The sequence below is a fragment of the Triticum aestivum genome, chromosome 4D (assembly GCF_018294505.1).
Source record: "Triticum aestivum cultivar Chinese Spring chromosome 4D, IWGSC CS RefSeq v2.1, whole genome shotgun sequence".
Lineage (NCBI taxonomy): Eukaryota > Viridiplantae > Streptophyta > Magnoliopsida > Poales > Poaceae > Triticum > Triticum aestivum.
The window spans coordinates 288108938-288117442 of NC_057805.1; positions in this window are offsets into that span (position 1 = coordinate 288108938).

Below are 8505 nucleotides of genomic sequence, written 5' to 3' on the forward strand. Positions count from 1 at the left end.
TTAAAACTTAAATTGTTAATTAGTTAGTCATTGCCAGATGGGGCCCACCCCCACTAATAAACCCTTCTAGTTTAAATTAAACCCTGTTAAATAACTCTGTCTATTACAGGTGGACCCCCCTTGGTCAGTTTGACCAGTCAACAGCTGACTGTTGACTGCTGACTCAGCAGTCAACACGGGCCCCTGTCAGCCTTTAACAACTCTGCTGGGTACACTTCAGTGTGTACTCATAGCAAATTGCTATTTAATTTTCAATTAATAATAATTTCAAAAATGAATAAAACTTTGAAAAATCTTATAAAATAAACCATAACTCGGATGAAAATACTTTGTACATGAAAGTTGCTCAGAACGAAGAGACGAATCCGAATACACAGCCCGTTCGTCCGCCACACATCCCTAGCATAGCAAACACGCAACTTTCCCCCTCTGGTTCATTTGTCCGAAAACACAGAACACCGGGAATACTTTCCCGGATGTTTCCCCCCTTCGCCGGTATCACCTACTACCGCGTTAGGGCACACCTAGCACCGTTCATTGTCATGTCATGCATCGTCATGCATATGTTTGCTTTTATATTTATTGTTTATTCCCCATCTTCTCTCGCTAGACACCGAGACCGACGTCGCTGCTACCCAGTACGACTACGGTGTTGACGACCCCTCCTCGGCTGAGCTTCCAGGCAAGCCCCCCCTGATCACCAGACATCGCCTATTCCTTCTCTCTACTGCTTGCATTAGAGTAGTGTAGCATGTTACTGCTTTCGATTAATCCTATTCTGCTGCATAGCCTGTCATTGTTGCTACAGTTATTACCCTTACCTGCAATCTTAAATGCTTAGTATAGGATGCTAGTATCCATCAGTGGTCCTACATTCTTGTCCGTCTGCCATGCTATACTATCGGGCCGTGATCACTTGGGAGGTGATCACGGGTATATACATATATACATACATACTATACAGGTGGTGACTAAAGTCGGGTCGGCTCGTTGAGTACCCGCATGTGATTTCGATGTGGGGGATGAAAGGACAGGTGGCTCCATCCAGGTAGTGGTGGGCCTGAGTTCCCGACGGCCCCCGACTGTTACTTTGTGGCGGAGCGACAGGGCAGGTTGAGACCACCTAGGGGAGAGGTGGGCCTGGCCCTGGTCGGCGTCCGCGGTTACTTCATAATAACACGCTTAACGAGATCTTGGTATTTGATCTGAGTTGGGTCGTTGACCTTATACGCACTAATCGCCACGTGGGACAAAATATGGGCAACCGGTGTCGTGGTATCAGTCGAAGCTCTTTTTGACGTCAGCGACTGAGCGGCGCGCGCCGGATTGGACTGCGTAACGCAACTTCCTTTGTAATGGAGGTTGCTAGGTCTGCTCACCAGCCGCGTACGCAACGTGCAGGTGTGCAATGGGCGATGGGCCCAGACCCCAGCGCGCATAGGATTTAGACCGTTGTGCTGGCCTCTCTGTTGAGCCTAGGTAGGGCTGCGACGTGTTGATCTTCCAAGGCCGGGCATGACCTAGGAAAGTGTGTCCGGCCAAAGGGGGTCGAGCGTGTTGGGAAATGTGGTGCACCCCTGCAGGGAAGTTTATCTATTCGAATAGCCGTGTCCACGGTAACAGGTGACCCGGAGTTGTACCTTGACCTTATGACAACTAGAACCGGATACTTAATAAAACACACCCTTCCAAGTGCCAGATATAACCCGGTGATCGCTCTCACATAGGGCGACGAGGGGAGGATCGCCGGGTAGGATTATGCTATGCGATGCTACTTGGTGAACTTACCATCTACTCTCTTCTACATGCTGCAAGATGGAGGCTGCCAGAAGCATAGTCTTCGACAGGATTAGCTATCCCCCTCTTATTCTGGCATTCTACAGTTCAGTCCACCGATACTGCCCCTTTACACTAATACCCATGCATATGTAGTGTAGATCCTTGCTTGCGAGTACTTTGGATGAGTACTCATGGTTGCTTTTCTCCCTCTTTCCCCCCTTTCCATTTCTTCCTGGTTGTCGCAACCAGATGTTGGAGCCCAGGAGCCATACGCCACCGTCGACGACGACTCTTACTACACCGGAGGTGCCTACTACTACGTGCAGGCTGCTGACGACGACCAGGAGTAGTTTAGGAGGATTCCAGGCAGGAGGCCTACGCCTCTTTCGATCTGTATCCCACTTTGTGCTAGCCATCTTATGGCAACTTGTTTAACTTATGTCTCTACTCAGATATTGTTGCTTCCGCTGACTCGTCTATGATCGAGTACTTGTATTCGAGCCCTCGAGGCCCCTGGCTTGTATTATGATGCTTGTATGACTTATTTATGTTTTTAGAGTTGTGTTGTGATATCTTCCCGTGAGTTCCTGATCTTGATCGTACACGTTTGCATGCATGATTAGTGTACGATTGAATCGGCAGCATCACAAGTTGGTATCAAAGCCGACTGCCTATAGGAATCCCCCTTCGACACTCCTTGGTCGAAGTCGAGTCTAGACATTGCAAAACTTTTACTAACATGGTTGTGCGGCTTACGGTCCCACGTCGCCATTGGGTGGTAGTAGGATCTTTTATTCCTCGTCTATACTCTGGGACTCTGATCTCTCTTCTATTCGGGTTAAAATGGTTTACTAACTCTAACATTAGGATCTCGTGATCACATCCACCTGGAGAGCCCCTTATTACAGATGATCGCCTACTGCACTAGAAGATTCTGAAGATACCCTCTGATGTTCTCTCGAGACTTTGTGCCCGTCGTTTTTGCAATTCCCTATCATCGATATATCCCTATGGATAAATACATACACTCGTCGTCCATACCTTCATTCCGAGATGCTCTTGTTATTACTAGATACCACGGAATATTTTTCTAATATCTCGGGAATCCTTTGTGCCTACTGTTAGCTCTTTTCAGTGTGAATACACCTGCAAATATTTCCTCACACTTATCGAGGATTTGTTCATCCCCAGTTGATCATGTGTTTCACAAAATTCTTTGAAATGCTATTCGGTCTTTCGAAAATCCTCAGTAGCCTATTGCTCTTGAAATGCTTGCCTGCTTGCATTATGGTTAATTCCATATGTCTAGTAGTCTTCGTTGACATCCCTTGTCCTTGCCATTTTGAGCCTAATGATTTATTGTGTGTGAATGGACGCAATCATTAGTTGACCCTTATAAATTATCCTTCTGTCTCGGACGTCAATCCAGATATGAGCTGGTTCTCGGCAAATCAAACCATGATTGATTGTTGATCTATGTCTGTTCAACTTACTTATCTCTTGATCAGAGCCTCTTCTTCTGATCCCTTGATTTGGAAATGATAATTCCTTTACATTTGAGCTTTGGATTAGTTAGTTGTTTCTACAATATGATCTCCTTACATTCTTTCGTCCTCTGGTTGAGTATCGATGCTCACATCAGATCCCTTGAGGACCACCGGATCCTTTGTGGATTTTATCCGACAGCGTCCTTCATATTCAATCATTTTATAAGTTCTTTCCCTGATACATAATGCCATTGGTAAATCCTATTCTCTGATTTGACCAACCATGCTGTGCTATCGAGCTGGTGATATTTACTCTTGAAGCTTGTGGTATATGTTCCTAAGGCCCTGATGGGTTGAACCCATGCCTTTTCTAATCTGTGTGAACCCGGAAACTACTACGGGTCATACTCTACTGTTGTTATGTCAGATAAAACTTCAACACTACAACTTCGTCGAAGGCGAGAAGTGAATGAAAGTTTATGCATTAGAGAAGTGGGAGTCGACCTTGAACTTTGTGTTCATGCCCATGGACATGATGTAGATCCTATCATGGAAACTTCTTGTAATAATAACTATTTCCTTGATAAATATCATCTGGTATCTGTGAATTGATCCTTTGCAACCATGGTTCCGACAATGATTGTTCTCCTTTGATTTTATTTCTCGGACAAGTTAAAGTACTTGCCTTCTGTAGATCAGTACGCCTTCCCAACCTCTATTTTGTTCTACCTTCGAGTATTACCCCCTGGTCTCGAGGATATCAACCAGTTGCACTTCATCTTATGAATTTCTGATGACGTAGTACCTTTGTCCGTCATAGTCACTCCATGGGTTCTGGGTTGTCGTCAACCGAGAACACCGATTTGTGAATCGAATCAACACTGAGATTCAGTACTCCCAGTACTTTGTTGTTGAGAAGTTTAATACTCCATCACGTCACTCCTAGCTTGATCGGCTACATCATTATCGTGCTAATTTTAACTATGCTACCTGGTCCTTAATCCCGGAGCACAACTTTTGACAGTGAGCTAATCTTACGTCGATCTTCCTCGTCATATCATTTCTCCTTGAACAGCAAACTTGATTTCGAGTTTGTGTCGTACCCATGGTTCCAATAAACTTCGCTTCATCATTCCTTTAACTTGATGTCATCGCCGATCGATTACATCTTCATGAAATCTCTTGACAAATGTGTCGTGATCATCATCAGCATTCGGAGCTCTTCCAAGATATCAATTGAATTCATGATGAGAAATACCATCCTTGCCCTCGATGATTTGTGTTGTCATCGACCACTTTATTGCCTTCCCTCCAACACAAACTTGTTCGTGTTCTGTGTTATACCTTGAGTTCCTTGCTATCCAGCATTTGTTCTTCTTTACCTTGGAGTATTACCATCTTTTATGTCAAGAATGTCATGAGGATTACTCCACCTCTTAAGAATTCTTGGTATAGTGATACTTCTCACCATCACCATTCTTTCTTGGTCCCCGTGTTGATTCCAACAAGTGAACGGTGTTGTTTGGATTCCTTCCTTCTAGCAACCCTATTGCTTTGAAGTTAATGGTTGACATTTCATTCTTAGACCATTGGTTATCGAATTACCATTATAACATCGGTCATGCTACCTAAGCCCATATCTCGGGTGCACCTTTCAACCAATGTTTAATTGGGTATGTTTTCCTTGAGCATATCTCCTTATATCATCTGATCTGACAAATGTTATCTCTTTGTTCACATGATTGTGGAAATCCATCTTTTGGAAATCTCGATGAATTGTCGTTTAGTTCATCAGCCACCCGCTCATCCTCTCCTTGGTTTAATGATGAACTCTTGTTTCGGAACTCGCTTCCATAGATCATTTCCGAGAATCTCACAATGTCATCTCGTCAAATTGTGTTGCACCTTTTCTTCTCAGGCATCCTGAGTCTGAGGTATCCTGACACCAATCGGATCTGAATATCGGTCAGATATGATGGTTGGGATATATTTCCAAGAGTTATAACATTGGTCTCTACATAACCCGGTAAGGTGGTGTCTTTGCTTAGCACCCCTGGCCAGAGGACCTATTGTTATAGTATATGTATCCTCTTATCAAGGTTAGCCATTCTTCCATGAGGAAATTGTAAGGCTTATTCTATAAGTTGTTCCTGATGGATCATTTGTGAATCCAAAGTCTGATCTTTACCCAATGACCATGTCAATACTATCTCGAAGCATGTCGGTGGTACTCCGATTTTTCAATAAGAACATTTGAAGCACAATGCTAAATTTTCTTTATCATTTATCCTAACACCGTTGTATGAGTAATGTCATGAAATTTCTCTCCCCTCACCTAACGGGTTTTCTACTTAATATCCTGTCATGGTTATCATGCTCTGCTTGCCCTTGGGAAGGATATACCCCTGAAATATGTGTTTAAACGCATTTTCCATTCCATTGTTCTGTTTGATCTGATAATCGTATTTCCTTTCCATTGTTTTGTTTAACCTTTCTTGTAATCTGACTTAACTAATCAGTGAGAATTCCCTGCTTAGGTAAGCACCTCATTGTACCACTCTATCAGTAAGACCCTGTTAATATTGTTGATAACATTTTGGTAACCATTGATGGACGAGAACTTTACCTATTGGTCTGCCTCGTTCAACAAGCAGGAATATGGTTCTCTTCGTCCCTCGCCCTTGGTACCAACGTTGCCGACATAATTGATAGGCTATCCTCTGACATGCCTTGTTATCATGACTGTGCAACATATCACCACCCTTTCTACTTTTAACCCACATGGTGGGCCCATAACCCATAGTTCCACAGGATCTAAACCCGACTCTCCTATACACCCCCTGTTTCCAAGGTTGTTCCTCGTGCGTGGCCCCATATGTAATTCATGAGCCACCTTCCGAGGGATCTTCAATTCTGGTATCAAACACAATACTTATCCCCGTTGCTTTGAACCCCTTTCACGCCCTGTTTCAGGCATCGAGCGATTGCCTACCCGCTCGAAACTTCCCATGATACCTCCTTACTTTGCTCTCGATATTTTCTTAAGTTTCAATTCGAGAGTTACTTTCCGCCACCTTCCTCGATGTTATCGACCAGATAGTCAACCTTGCAGAGGTCTATTCTCCCGGAATACCTTTTTTTCCTTCGTAAGTACGATGGAGTTCCCGAAGAAAGGATGCCGACTTCATCATGATGGCATGAAGAAGACAAATGGAGCCATCAACGTAATGGATCGACCTCTTCGAGAAGAGCAACCAAGACCGAGAGGATTCGTTAGAATTTCGTAACCAGATCTTTCCCCCTTACCCCCCCCCCTCTTAAATCTCGGGACGAGATTTCTTGTAGTGGAGGAGAATTGTGACGCCTGGGTAATTAAGCTATAGTGAACCTCTACTAATGATGCCACATCACCTCCGTTACTGTTGCTAATCTCGCATTAGTTCAACACCGATTCAAAATCCAAATTCAAAAACAAGTCAAGCAATTAAAGTTTTCAAAAGTCAAAACTAAAATGTTCTTATTGTGACAAATAATTCATAAGATATATTGGTGGAGAAACCAAGTCTTTATAAAATGTTTAAATGCACTAAACTAATTAAATCAGTAGCTAAAACCATTAATTAAATGCCTTTATATTTTGTAAAATACTAAACTATATTATTTTGGGTTGAAACTTTTTGTGGTTGTGACATAATTCGTAACATCAATTTAGGTGCCACTTTGGTATTTTATTAAAACCAAAATAATTAGGAACTAAAAGAAAGCAGAAAAGAAAAATAAGAAAAAGTAAAAGAAAACAAAACAAACAAACAAAAAGGAAAGGGACCCCCCCCCCTCACTGGGCTCCGGCCTAGCTGGCCAGCCTAGCTGGCCAGCCCAACTGGCCCACCGTAGCTCCCCTGGCCTATATGGCCTCGTACCCCAAACCCTAACCCCCCCCCCCCGTCGCTCCACTCACCCCACTCCTCTCGCTCCCCTCACCCCACTCCTCTTGCTCCCCTCACCATCCCTCGCGCCGCCGCACGCACAGAGGCGAGACGCCTCATGCCTGAACCCCCCCTCACACCCTCTTCTCCCTTCGTTCGCTCCTGCCTCCGCCGAGCCGTGCCGCTAGCCTTTCCCGTCCCCTTGGCCCCGGCGCCGTCCTCTGCCTCCGCCGACCTCACGTCGCTCCCTCTCCCTACAACCGCCCGACCACGCCCGACGCCGCGCCGCCGTGAACCCCATGGCCACCGGCCTCCCTGAGCAGGCCGACGCTTCGAGGAGCTGCCCCTCGACTCCATGCCAACGCCAGCGAGCAGGAGCTTCACCAAGTCGCCGCCGTCGTCTTTTCTTCAACCTCGACCGCCTCTCCGATCCCCGTCGAGCCCGCTGCCATCCCTACAGCTCCACTGTGAGCCGCCGTCCGTTCCCTCCTCCCCTTGCTCGATTAGGCCGTCCCTGGCGCCGTTTGCCGCGGGGCCGTACTCCGGCCGCCGCCTGCTGTCAGCGTAGGCAGCGTTCTCGGCCTCCCCGACGACTTGTCACGACCACCGTCCGACGCGGCTCCTCCTACGCTATCGGACGCGCCCAACCACGTGCCCGTTCCTGGCCAGAGGGGCTATTCCGGTGAGCTCCCGCATGGTGTCACCGTGTTCTGCCTCGCCGACCTCGTCGACCCTTCGAACCGTCCCGTGGGCCACTGACAGGTGGACCCCGCGGGATTAGCCGCTAAGCTGGCCTCTAATCTACCACCCATGTGTAAATGACAAATGGGACCCACGTCCAAATTAACCTGGGATTAATTAAACAAACCTAGTGAACTGCTGACAGGTGGGTCCAACCCTTTTAATTAACCCACTTCATAAATAACCATGGTTAGTGTTGCAGCCAATGACATGTGGGCCCCCGTGCTTAATTAAACTGGTTTTATAATTAAAACTTAAATTGCTAATTAGTTAGTCACTGCCAGATGGGGCCCACCCCCACTAATAAACCATTCTAGTTTAAATTAAACCCTGTTAAATAACTCTGTCTATTACAGGTGGACCCCCCTTGGTCAGTTTGACCAGTCAACAGCTGATTGTTGACTGCTGACTCAGCAGTCAACACGGGCCCCTGCCAGCCTCTAACAACTCTGGTGGGTACAATTCAGTGTGTACTCATAGCAAAATGCTATTTAATTTTCAATTAATAATAATTTCAAAAATGAATAAAACTTTGAAAAGTCATATAAAATAAACAATAACTCGGATGAAAA